Raw genomic sequence first — 14,105 nt, 5'->3', positions numbered from 1 at the left:
ATTGCATATGCCGGAGAAGGAATAACAACTAACTACCATAACTAACTTTGACATATAATTACACTTTAAACCTTCTACTAACACTATTTACATTTCTAACCCTCTAATATGGTAGCAAGGACACCGAGCTTGCCTTGTCGGCATAAGGACCTAAAGACACACAACCTTGCATTTCCTCCCGCAATATTCAAGGCATATGTCTCTCCAACCAGATTTCAAACACTTGTATGCACGTTTCCCATCACAATATCCTAGTAATGTACTACTTCATCATTCAAATCGATAAAATCTCATAGGTATAAACAGTAAACACCGCATAAATTAACGAAGAAAATCATAGGGATTGATTTAAGTCATGAAGTGATTAGTTATCGCTAGAGATGGAGCTGGGGAAGCTCCAATGGTTGTGGATTCAATGGTGCCGATGAGTAGAGTGGCAATTAGTGAAAGGTGGCTCATGTTGTTTGATTATGATTTATGGGCGATAGGTTTGGTGATCATTTAGAGGGTATTTATAATGGTATCGGTGGTGGTGCATGATTGAGGGTGATTCATATGAAATTTTGGGACTCACATGCACTAAACATGTTAAATTGTAGTTTAACAACTTGTGTTTCAAACGTCATTCTCCACATCAAATGTGTTCGATCATATGTCCGTATTGGTTCAGTATTTTAATTTTAAAATAATATATAAATGAAAATAAATGTCTTGAAAAACAATAAAAACATGTATTAATAAAAATTATACTACATCAACTGTTCTTAACATAAATTATATTTTTTTCAACGATATATTTAAACGAAGGAATAACAATTTTTGACATGGACTAGCTTGGTGCATATCTTAGCTTTAGATTCTTGATCATGTTAAGGAGCCATATAATTGGGCTTATTCTTAGCTTTAGATTCTTGATCATGTTAAGGAGCCATATAATTGGGCTTATTCTGGTGGTATTATCTGAAAACTCTTCCGATCCATATGATTTTTTTAAAGTTAAACGTATGTTATTTTGGTAGGTTGTTCAGCGGAGCAAATTTGAGTACTTGTTAATGAGTTGGAAACTGATTTTTAATAGCATAGATGTAGGGGGAGGTTTTAACCAAGTAATTGTAGTTGTAAAACATATTTACCAACTACCTAACACTAACAGTATTATTTAAGGGAAATTAAGTGATAACCACATTTTAATGTATATTTGAAGAAAATAATGAAAAAAAAATCTTTTTAGCGGGATTAACATGCGACTTGCAAATTCATCACTACTCAAAACTAATAAATTAAACAAAGTAACAATTAAATCCATTTTCAGACAGAAATCATGGTTAGTTGTTCTATATATTTAGATACCCATGCAATGCTTTTAGAATCCAATGGTGGAGCTCCTGGTCTCTTCGTAGTGAAAGAAACTTCCATCTTCTTTTGAAGAGAGACATGAATTTACGTTTCAATCTCTCCTTTTAAACAAATAATATGGGTCCAGGGCCGGTCCTGAGGATTCAAATGTCTAGGACGTACTGGAAAAAAAGGTCTTTAGGCCTTGAAGTGTAACGAATTGAAATTACGTAACTAATATATTTTTTTAAAAACGACGATAAACTTTATAACAATAAACATGACAAAATCATAGTATTTTAATGAATAATTACATATTGTAACAGCTAACCGACAATCCGTGAAGCTCTCATAGCATTCTTGATAGCAAATTGGTTGAGCAACTCTTCGTAATCTATACTTTCTAAGATTTTGTTCTCAATAGATATCATCGCCAAACCACTAAGTCTTTCTTGGGACATGGTGGAGCGTAAGTAAGACTTCAATAACTTCAATTTCGAAAAACTTCTTTCTGCAAATGCCACCGTTATTGGAATAGTCAACATATTCTATATGCAATGCTTGCATTTGGGAAATAATCAAGTTCTTTCAAAAACTTCAAACATCTATAAGGTTGCTAAATTCATTGATTTCCAATGTCTCAAATAATTTCAACTCTGTATAAAGTTCATCGTCATCAATATCTGATCTTTCTTCAAACTTGAGTACTTTTTCAAGACGATGATAAGATGACTTAAGATCTTTATCTTCAATTTGATGGGTTTTGAGCAAAACAACATTCCTATGGTGTACATGCAAACCCTGATAGCTTTTGGATCTAGTTTGTCTAATGAACATGCAATTGAATATCCAAAGCTATAAACCCTAGATCTAGCATACAATTAATCATATTAACATAAGATTGGGGTTTAGATCTTACCTTGATTGTTAAGTAGCAATAACAATCTCAAATCCTCCCTTGTAATGGCTTTAGAAAGCTTAGAGTCACAAGTGTCACTCCTCTAATGGCTCACAAACACCAAGAGCAAGATGATGAAGAATGATAAGAGAGGAGGCACCCAAAAACGTGTAGAAACCCTAAGAAATAAGTTCCCACGTTTTTGGTGCTCCAGGGATCCTTAAATAGTGAGGCTATTAGGGTTATCTAACAAGGAAACCCTAATTTGACTGCTTAGGCCATAAGCAACCCATGGACTCCCTCCTTAGAGTCCTTAGACGATTTCTAATAGGCTTGCCCATAAAATTCGTCCACTCCATCCTTTATGGAGTCCATTAGCCCAATATTCAACTATCACACAATTGACAGTTCTAGTCCCCTTTATTTAATTAATATCTTTTAGCCACAAAATTAATTCTTATTAATTCTTGACTAATATTAATTAAACAATATGATTTCTCCTTTAATATATTATTCTCATAATATATTAATAAATCATAATTAATCCTCTCTCTCCATAATTCATCCTATCATGTTGCTTTGGTGAATGCAACCCAAAAGGATCATGCACCATCGGGTCAAGTACATACCAAAATAGTTATGGACTTAGACACTAATCCAACAGTCTCCCACTTGGATAAGTCTAATAACTATTATGCATATGACTTCAGATCCTGATCCGCAATCCTAGCTTTCAAAAGCCGCTGTCAACTCTAATCTTATTAGATACGCGTCCTTTAGATAAGGGATCATATATTCCTCCATTCTAGATATCGTATAGACTGAGACATGGATTTAAATCATTCTCTCTGTCTATGTGTTATTTCCCGATTTCCGATTTATGACGACTGACAACAGACTACAATTGAACACATAAAACTAGTCCCGGCTTGGCCAAGCACTTATGTGTCATCACTAAATCATCGAGGGGCCCACATATATCACTTTCATCCCACTTTGGATAAAAGGAACAGATAAACTTTGATTCAATGCTTGCTTTCACTCACTTACCGAATCACACACAACAATATGTTTTATGACACCAAGTTACTGGTGTGTTTACATATTATCAATGTGTAACCGACTCGCAAGATACAACTCACACATCGCGGTTTCAAGAATATAAGATATTATCGTCTCACCAATCACTCGTGATAAAATCCATGAAGTGATCCAAGTGAGCATGGGTTTAATCCAATGCTCAAATCATATTCATAAGCACTCATGAACGTTGCAACAAACATTTCCTTATGTCTAATACACTTTAGACAATCCACACACTAATTCACGACAGTCTTCATTCATACCTACTTCCAACATATGAACGACTGTGGTCCGTTCGAATAATTTGATTGTTCTGAACCAATTTAATTATTTAGGAAGTCAAAACATGCAAAGTGAAACACAAGAATAATACTAATCCCATATGGCCCCAAACTCTGGGTATAAATAAAACATTTTATTTAATCGCCATATTGATTACTCATTATTTGTTGTTTCGGATAATCAACTTCTTACTTGAATTATTACTACACTTGTCCCATGCTCTCAGCATGCACACAATGTTTACCTATGGTCCTTACTTTGTGAAATAGATCAAATGAACACATTTCCAATCATACTCATTTCACAACTTCCAATCCTTATCATAAGTATAAGAATATCAAATTCTTGTTACTTATGCTAGATTCTAACATTTTATGCAATGATTCTTTCGTAAAGTCATAGCTCAAAATCATCAAGACTTGGCCAATCTCTATCAGAAACAATTCTATAGATATGATGTCTCTCACTCAAAGTACATTCCTTTGAACATCCTTCTTGCATAAAAGTTTCTAATCTAGACATAGATTCTCAATATCCAACTCCCAATATGGAAACATTTCCGTATTTGCCATACGACATCTCATACTTAATAAAATCTTATATATTCATAATAATGTTGATAAGATCCATCCAATATCATACTTCCAACTACTCACAAGTGACCAATCCTCAGCGAGCTTTGGATCGTCCTTTGATAGTTGTTTAATTATCTTAGTCAAAACCGATTCTTGTCCTTTTTCCCTCTAAATGCGCTAGACATTTGGAAAATTTTAGAACGGTCAAATATAATATCACTTGCAATCAATCCTATACCCGAAGCATATTGGACACGATGCATAATGTCTTACATAAAGATATGATACTTTATCAATCTTCAGCCATAATATTTTATGTGTCTCGTTCTTACAATTCGAACTATGAAGAGGGATACCATAATCGAAATTTAAGAACACACTATGTATCCTTTGACTAAATCTATTAAAATTTCTCAATCTAAGCTTTAGATTTTGAAATGAAGTACAATATTCTCTCCCTTAATTATAGCAAAACAACTTTTCAACCCTTATGACTTTGCAAAGTATAACTCTTGTTTTCTATAATTAATATTGCTAACTTGCAATACTTGCCTTAATAATCATACAAGCACAACATTTATGCTCTCACTATCATGATGATTATTATCATATAAGCATAACACTTATGCTCCCACTAGCTTTGACATGTTTTAGAAAACAACTGAACTTCCAGAAAACAATACTTATTGAATTTCTGAAGTTCCTATTTCTAATACCTAATGCTTTGATAATCCTTTATCTAAGCTTCTTAAACTTATACACCTTTGCCTTAGATAGCTCATATGTGTGTCTAAATAATTCAGACTAATTGCCAAATCTCACAATTCAAATTATGGAAAGGGATACCGTTACCATAATCGAATTCGAGAATACAATTTTCACAATCACTATCTTCTTAAAATCTCTCTTAGTGAAAGCATTTCCTCACAATCATTTTCATGAAGGAGGGAATCTTATGACACTTAGATTTTATGGTGTATGTGTTCCTATCCATGTGAATTTGTCAAAACCAAAGTTTGTGACAAATCCAAACTCATATAGACTGAACTTTCTCAATCTTGATTTCTTGCCTTGTGATAATACGAGTGCCCACCATGTCTTCCAAGTAGTTAAGCAGCTCACCCTTTCATATCAATGTATTTTTCATTGATCAAGGTGCTTTCCTTTTATGCGTTCAAATGAGAACTCATAGAACTCTCATGCATAATTAACTCAATTGGAACGGCACAGAAACAAGACAGTGTCAACACGATAGGTTGTAAACCTCAAGTCGTGTGCTAGTGATGATCGATAAGGTTGATTCTTGATTAGTTCTTGAAACTTTTCAAGACCATTAAGAATCCCACTGACTCCTTGACATATAAGATTCTTTTGTCAATAAACATTTCTCGACAAACAAATATTCAAGAGTTAGTGTAGCTTTTATAAAGACAAAACACTTCACAAAATTGGTCCTAGTTGGTCTTTGTCTTATCCAAGACATCACAACTTTCCAATTTCAAATGTGCAAGAATAAGAAAACCTTTTCCAAATTTCACATTTCATGAATGTTATAAACCTTCTTAAGACTTGTCACTCAATTCACAATCTTAACTCTAAGATTTGTTTTTGGAACGAAGTATGATTGACCTCTTGATTTAACCATTTCTTCAATTCTTGAATCCTCTTCTCAGACATACAATTGCACTAAGACTCACTTAGAGGATCAATTGAGATATGGTTCTTAATCATTAAGACCTATCATAAAACATAATAAAAGGTACTCTCTCTTCTTCTTAGAATAGAGAAGCTTTTATCTTTCTGCCTACTTGATTCTTCTTATTCGTTCTGCTATTGATTTAAACTCTTTCAATCAACTTGGAATTACACTTAATCTTATAAGTATAGTCATATTTACTAAACCTTTATTAAATCATGAAGAATATCTTTGTCACTCTTGTGGTGGACTTGATCAACACACAACCTTGTGTACTCGATCTCCTAGTCCTTCACTTGACACTTTGTCAACGAATTAGTCTAATTTCCAAATATGTAATTTCTCATTCATCATGCAATCAAGTTGTATGATTCCAAGTTTCTGTACAATCGAAACTTGGGCGGTGAGAAACTTTCCCTATTTGGTAAATTCTTGACATTTCCATCAATAACATAATTAAGAATCAAATCCATTATTGCTAATAATAGAAACTTACAAACATCAATTTTTCATACATGCCATTGCAAGGATAAATAAATAATATAAAATCAAAATTCATTTTATTGTGGAAAAAAATTTCCTTACAATGCAATTCAATTGAAAAACTATGTTAATACATATTTTCTTAGCAATCTTATTCTAACTCCAAGTAGTAGCTCAAGATTCTAATCTTCAAGTAATGCGATCGAAATCTATTTCTTCACGATTAGATTCCGCTCACTTATTCCCTTAAGCTTCCTCTCTTTTCTTCGATCCTACAAAACATCGAAATGTAATCTTATCACATCATGTATTAAGAATCTAGAATAGGAACTTAAAAGAGTTAGTTAATGTATTTTACCTAAAGTAGAGCCATACGTTTTGACTCTCCCATCTCTTAGATCTCTTAGGTAAATAGGGCAGCTTCGTCTTTAATGTCCCTTCTCTTGGCAATAAAAGCAAATTGACTCTTTTGGAACAGCACACGGAACTACTTCTGACTTTTCCTTTCTCTTATGATCAAACTTTTCGATTATGGCATGCCTTTCGTTGCCATTGCCTATATCCACATAGGTCTGGAAGGTAGATCCACCAATCAACTTTGCTTTTCCAGTGCGCCAAATCATTGTTGATTCAGCAACAATAAGCATATAGGTGAGATCGATGAGGGTTACGTCGTGGTTCATCATATAGTACTCTCTTACGAACTCACTATATGAGTCATGAAGTGACTGAAGAACCCAGTCAACAGCCAGCTCCTCACAGACAACAGATCCCAACATTCTTAACCTATCGATGTGTGACTTCATCTCTAGGACGTGTACACACACTGACTTTCCTTCTTCATGTTTACTTGCCAAAAGGGCTTGAGTGAGTTTGAACTTTGCAATCTTTTGAACTTTTGGGTTAGGGAGAACAATAGGAGGAGGTGGAGGAAGTGAAGCATGATCTCGTGTTCCTCGATCGAATCGTGGAATATCATCTTCATGTGAAAAGCTTGTTCTATGGGATTTGGGAAGACCATAGTTGTCATACTTTGACATCTACAAAACAGGAGAAAAATTCAAGTTAGTTGATTGATTGAGTCCTTAATAAATCACCCAAATGAGATATTAAGGCTAGGACCCAACACAATACTCTACAACTCGGAAGAAGGATGTCGTAATCCAGTTGCAGAATATTTGAAGGTAGGTAAATGACGATTTACTAATTTCCACCATGAAAAACAAAAAAGAATCTAAGTTTTAAATCTATTGAAAATTCCTAGATCTTTTGAGATTCATTGAACTTTTCAATGGCATGTTTAAATCTCGATATGCCCCTCGATTTGTGACTGGGATACCGAGGATCACAAAACAGGGTGTGAATAACCATGCAAACTTACATGGTGCCCCCAATGTTACAGTCACCTATTCTATGTGCCATTTAACCACACACGCTCCACCGAACTATGACAAACAATGAGTCACCCTTTGCTACCTTTTCTTAGAACCATTTAGTGTGTCGGTTAACCACACACGCTCCATTAACGTCTTCGCAAGGGCACAAAGTGTAATCTCATGGAATTGCATCAATTCACTTTTGCCTAAAGTAACTAAGATTGGGAATTTTGTAAAAGCATTTAGTTACTTTTGTACTTCATTATACTTATAATGGAAGGTTTCTGTCCTATCCTACCTATTCGGCTAACGACCCTCCACTAGTCAAGAGTGCGGTGGGTAAGAGTGGATACCCATTCAATCGCCATTTTATATGCAATTTCCTTAAACACCCCTTATAGACCAGCTTCGTGAATGAGGCCTACTAATGGTAAGACTGACTGTTTACTCATATATATATATATATATATATATATATATATATATATATATATATATATAATACTAGACTTTTAATGTTATATATAGTATAGGGTGTATTTTATACTTTTAAAATACTAGGCGGTCTAATTTAATAAATTATACTTTTAATTTAATTAAATGTAAACAAAAACTTTATGGGTTTATTAAATCTCTTTTAATTAGACACCTTAATTAATTAATAAAACCATAAGGGTGTGATTTTAACTTTTCAAAACAATACTAGGGGTTTAGAATTTAACATTTCTAAATTAAACTTTTAATCAACTTTTAAATTCCAAAACTTGAGGGGAAGTTTTGAAACATTTCAAAACATTAGGGTTTAACTTATTTAAATTTTAAAACCAAAACTTTTAAGTTCAAATTTAAACTATAAAACCTAAAGGGATTAATTTGAAACTTTTCCAAACTTTGTCAAGAATATTCTACATCACAAAATTCAAATAAGGCAATTAACAATTAATTGGTGGTTATCTAATTTGACCTAGTCCAAATTCTTGCAAGATAATTCATCAAATAACTCAAATAATTAAACATTATATTATAAGGTAACAAATATTTGATTAATTGGTAATTATCTTCTATTTTGGTAAGGATATTCACCCAAAATCAATAAAAATCGGATTTTATTCATCAAAAATGTTTTTGGTAATAATCCTAAGCCAAAATAGCACAAAATCCCGATTTTCCCTCTTTCTGACCAGCTGACTCGTCGAGTCAGGCATGGACTCAGCGAGTTCACCATGGACTCGGTGAGTTCAGCCCCCAGAAACCCTAAATTTCGATCTTTAAGCAAGGATAATTCACAATAGCATCAAATACATCAAAAAAAAAAATCATGGCTCTGATACCACTGATGGGTTTTGAGCAAAACATCATTCATATGGTGTACATGCAAACCCTAATAGCTTTTGGATCTAGTTTGTCTAATGAACATGCAATTGAATATCCAAAGCTATAAACCCTAGATCTAGCATACAATTAATCATATTAACATAAGATCGGGGTTTAGATCTTACCTTGATTGTTATGTAGAAATAACAATCTTAAATCCTCCCTTGTAATGGCTTTAGAAATCTTAGACTCACAAGTGTCACTCCTCTAATGGCTCACAAACACCAAGAGCAAGAGGATGAAGAATGATAAGAGAGGAGGCACCATAAAACGTGTAGAAACCCTAAGGAATCAGTTCCCACATTTTTGGTGCTCTAGGGATCCTTAAATAGTGAGGCTATTAGGGTTATCTAACAAGGAAACCCTAATTTGACTGCTTAGGCCCTAAGCAACCCATGGACTCCCTCCTTAGAGGCCTTGGACGATTTCTAATGGGTTTACCCATAGAATTCGTCCACTCCATCCTTTATGGAGTCCATTAGCCCAATATTCAACTATCACACAATTGACAGTTCTAGTCCCCTTTATTTAATTAATATCTTTTAGCCACAAAATTAATTCTTATTAATTCTTGACTAATATTAATTAAACAATATGATTTCTCTTTTAATATATTATTCTCATAATATATTAATAAATCATAATTAATCCTCTCTCTCCATAATTCATCGTATCATGTTGCTTTGGTGAAGGCAACCCAAAAGGACCATGCACCATCGGGTCAAGTACATACCAAAATAGTTATGGACTTAGACACTAATCCAACACAATTCCCTTCAAATTATGTGGAAATAAAAAAAACCAAATACTTTGTCATACTCTTTGAATTGTTCAAATCTTGTCTCAAAAGATGAAATAATTTGATCAACAATGTATAAGAAATAATTGACTCTGTGTAACAACGCAAATTTTCAAACCAATTTTTCATTTTAAAAATAACGTATTTCCATACAAAACAAGGCATAAATAATTCAAGTGTTATGTCAAATACAAATTGTCTAAATCCCAAGATCAAAAAAAAAAACATCCTTCAGTGTGTACTGATCACGCCGGCGCCTTCCCACGGTCCTCGCTAGTACCTGAAACACATACATATCAACTGTAAGCATAAATGCTTAGTGAGTTCCCTAATATACAACTTACGTTCATACGCCTTTCCAGGCCCTGACCTTCCGGTCCTCAACACAACGCCTTCCGGCCCATAACATAATCGCCTTCTGGCCCATCACATATTGCCTTCCGGCCCACATAACATACATAGCACATATAACAAATAACTTACCACATATATCATACATATCACATATCATATCTGACCTTCCGGTCCCACAGTCAAACCCTTCCGGGTACAGTATAGTGAGAAGACTCACCTCGTGAATGCTGAAAGCTAGCAAATCCTGAAATCACTCGTGCACAATCCGTCGAGCTACAACCTCCCTATAACATCACATATCTCTCATTAACACTTATATCTTCTAAGTGTGACTATCCCTAAGAAGTCAGACTTAGGTCAACTCTGGTCAACGGTCAACTCGACCGGACTCGGCGAGTGCCATGGCGACTCGGCGAGTCTAGACGTCCTCCAATTCTCTGAGATTCCCTTTCTACTCGTCGAGTATCCTCCTTGACCCGACGAGTTACTCCTGGAAGAATCGCGGGGCCACCCCGACTCAACTCGCCGAGTCTGAAGAACAACTCGACGAGTCCCAGTTAATCTTCGAGCTACTCGCCGAGTCTGTTCATCGGACTCGGCGAGTCCATGCCATGCAGCCGCTCAAACTGCATCCTAAGGTCAGAACCGCTCCGACCATTCCTAGGTCTGGCCTTCCTAGGCTGATCCATCACGTAAAGTCCTCATTTCAGTGCTCATGATACACCTTATGATTCATACTTTACATTTTGACCTAAGGCATAAGGATTCCAATCCAAAACCTTCATCAATTCCCGAAATGCACAGACATGGGACATTCTAGACCTCCAAAGGTCCCAATACAGGGTTACATTCGTTTAGGGGACTAGGGTAACATTCAATCTATTCACAAAAAGGGTTCCATAAACCCTAATTCCATAATCACATCAAAATAGCAGAGTATACTCGAATTCTTACCTGGATGATGTATTCTCTGTGTCCCCAATCCTCAGAATGTGACTCCCTTGCTGTTCCTTTAGCCAATCCCTTCTCTTCCTTGCACAACAATTCTTCTATAATCTACAATGGCCTATAATCCTTGCTCCAGATGCACACAATCGATCTAGGGTTCTTCTCAGAAGGCTAAAGTGAACAATGACGGCCAATAAGTCCCTTTTATACGTCCCATATCTGGACTCGTCGAGTCCAGTCGCGAACCCGCGACCAAGTCTGCGATCCTACTCAGCGAGTCTAGGCTCCAACTCGCCGAGTCCCCTCTTAAATCACCCCAAAAACATAATTTTAACAATACCTGAGATTCCGGGCTGTTACACTATGAAATTCTCTTCAGGTGTAAATGAAACTTCTTCACTACTTGAACTCTCAAATATTGGATCAATACCCATTTCAACAACAATGTCCTTAGCTTCATCAATCGTTTTTAAAAAACCAGTTTCTCCATAATCCTTGAAGTACCCAATCAATTTGTTTATTTCTATAATAGCATTATCAAGATGCATATCCTTTGACTGTAACTTTTTATTCATAATATTCAGATGGTTTAGTACTTGATGCCAGATAAGAGTTGATACCAAATATTCAAAGTCACCAAGTTCTTTTTTTACTAGTGAAGTTTCTTCACTTGCAATTACAGCATCATTATCTTTTTCTCCAACCTGAAGTAAAGCTTCCCGTACATCAACAACTTGCATTTTAATAGCCTTTACACTCTCAACCCGACTTTCCCAATGAGTTTAACACAATGACTTAAGACTCCACGCTTTAACATTATCCTTTAGGATTTCCCACCTCTTAGTAGAATTTGCAAAGATAGTATAAATGCGTTGGATGAATCCAAAAAAGTTCTTTCCTTTAACATACTTGTTAGCCATATCACATAATGTTAGATTAAGAGAGTCGCAACCACGAGGAGTGTAAAATGCTCTAGGATTTATATCTAAAAATCTCTTTTGCACTCCTTAGTGTTTTCCTTTCATGTTTGTTCCATTATCATAGCCTTAACCACGCATATCATCAATTTCAAGACCAAAAGACTTTAACTCCTCAAGTATAATATCAAATAGTCTTTTTCCGGAGGTATCATCAACATTCAAAAAAACTAAAAAGGACTCCTCGACAGTAACATAATTATATGATAACTTTAAATACCTTACTATTATAGTCATCTTTTCTTAGTGACTTGAATCGGGAGTACAATCAAGTATGATTTAGTAGTACTTTGCTTCATTTGTCATCTTGATAAGTTCTTTTTTAATTTCTTGAGCTATCAAAAGTATTAGTTAGTTTTGGATCATGTGTCCGAGATAATGCACATGAAGCTCGTCATTTGTGATCCACCGCACATGGTCTTTGATAAACGGGTCAAACTCTTCCAACATTTCAATGACACCCAAAAAATTTCCATTACTTGTTAAAGATATTTAACAAATAAGAAGTGGAATCAGTTATCATAATTAACAAAAAAGTATTTTTGGAATTGGAAAAAAATATACAATCTATAATTACCTTTTTATACAACTTTTCATTTGATCCACGGAATGTTAAATTATGTTTAGCAAGAAACTTCACTAGTGCAATGATTTGCAAAAGGACTTGTTTCCAATAATATCTTTCCTTCATGAATTACTCGTATTGAACTTTATCAATTGTTTCGTTCAAGTTCAATCTTTTATGCATATCAAATCAGTTATTCTTATTTGTGAGATGATCCAAGGAAATTCCGTGTTCTTTAACTCCACTGGTAACATGGTGTCAATCCGAATAACCTTCACCACCGAATTTACCTTTAGAAATCCTTTTTCTAAACAGTTTAAAATAAAAACAAAATATATTGTCGAGATCTTTCGAATATACTAGTCATTCTCTATCACACTTCTCCAAATTTGATAAAGTTCTTGTATATAAAGTTGTAGAAAATCGTCTACCAGATTTATCATAGGGACCATACATAATACTAGTATCTCTTTTAGGACCTTTCTCGACCAAAAGCTTAAGCTCCTCATAATTAAGTTTTTCCCACCTTCTTGGATCACATATAAAGACAAGCTCTTTAACAGGCTCTTGCTCTTTTGCCTCTTCTACTTTTTCTTGGTGTTCAACATGCTCTTCAACAGGTTATCCATGAATAAACTTATCTAGAGCACCGACGCCAACCTTTCTCTTTTATTCATTTTGTAACATGCATAAAATATGATCCAGAAATTTCATTTTTGATTTAATTGAAAATAGTATCCCAAAACATTATTTATACAACCCAATAAAATAAGTATGCCAAACATCATAAAAATTAGAGTGTGTCCTAAAAACAGAATCCATACAATGTGTGCGATGCAGTCAACTCGAGTCCTTCCCCTTGGAACCGGAAGTACCTGAAACATAAGCTATAAACCGTAAGCACAAAGCTTAGTGAGTTCCCCAAGATACCGCATACTATACATATCATATAACGAGCCCTGCCCAAATAGATACGGGCCCTGCCCAATGAGATACAGGCCCCGTCCAATGAACATACATATACAAGCACATACAAGTATCACACTGACAACATGTATACTAACATAACCAATTATAGGTCGGCATTGGTGCCTTCGACCTGCTAAACCCAGTGAGGAAACTCACCTCGAATGCTGAATCTCACTAAAATAAATCCCTAGTTGGTAACCTGACGACGCCCCGAGCTAACAGTACAAAATAACACCCAATTAACACTTGGGTTCCATTCTATATTCAAAAATCTATTCTTGGGGTAAAATGACCATTTTACCCCTGACTTAATTTGATCCAAGACCAAGGCCCAAAACCAATTGTCCCTCTGAGGCCCATTTATGGCCTAATTTTCCAATTAGGCCCAAAC

The sequence above is a fragment of the Lactuca serriola genome, chromosome 2 (genome assembly GCF_051521515.1).
Source record: "Lactuca serriola cultivar US96UC23 chromosome 2, Lser_US96UC23_V15, whole genome shotgun sequence".
Taxonomy (NCBI): Eukaryota; Viridiplantae; Streptophyta; class Magnoliopsida; order Asterales; family Asteraceae; genus Lactuca; species Lactuca serriola.
The sequence above is the reverse complement of the archived record's forward strand: the minus strand, read 5'-3'. Positions refer to the sequence as shown.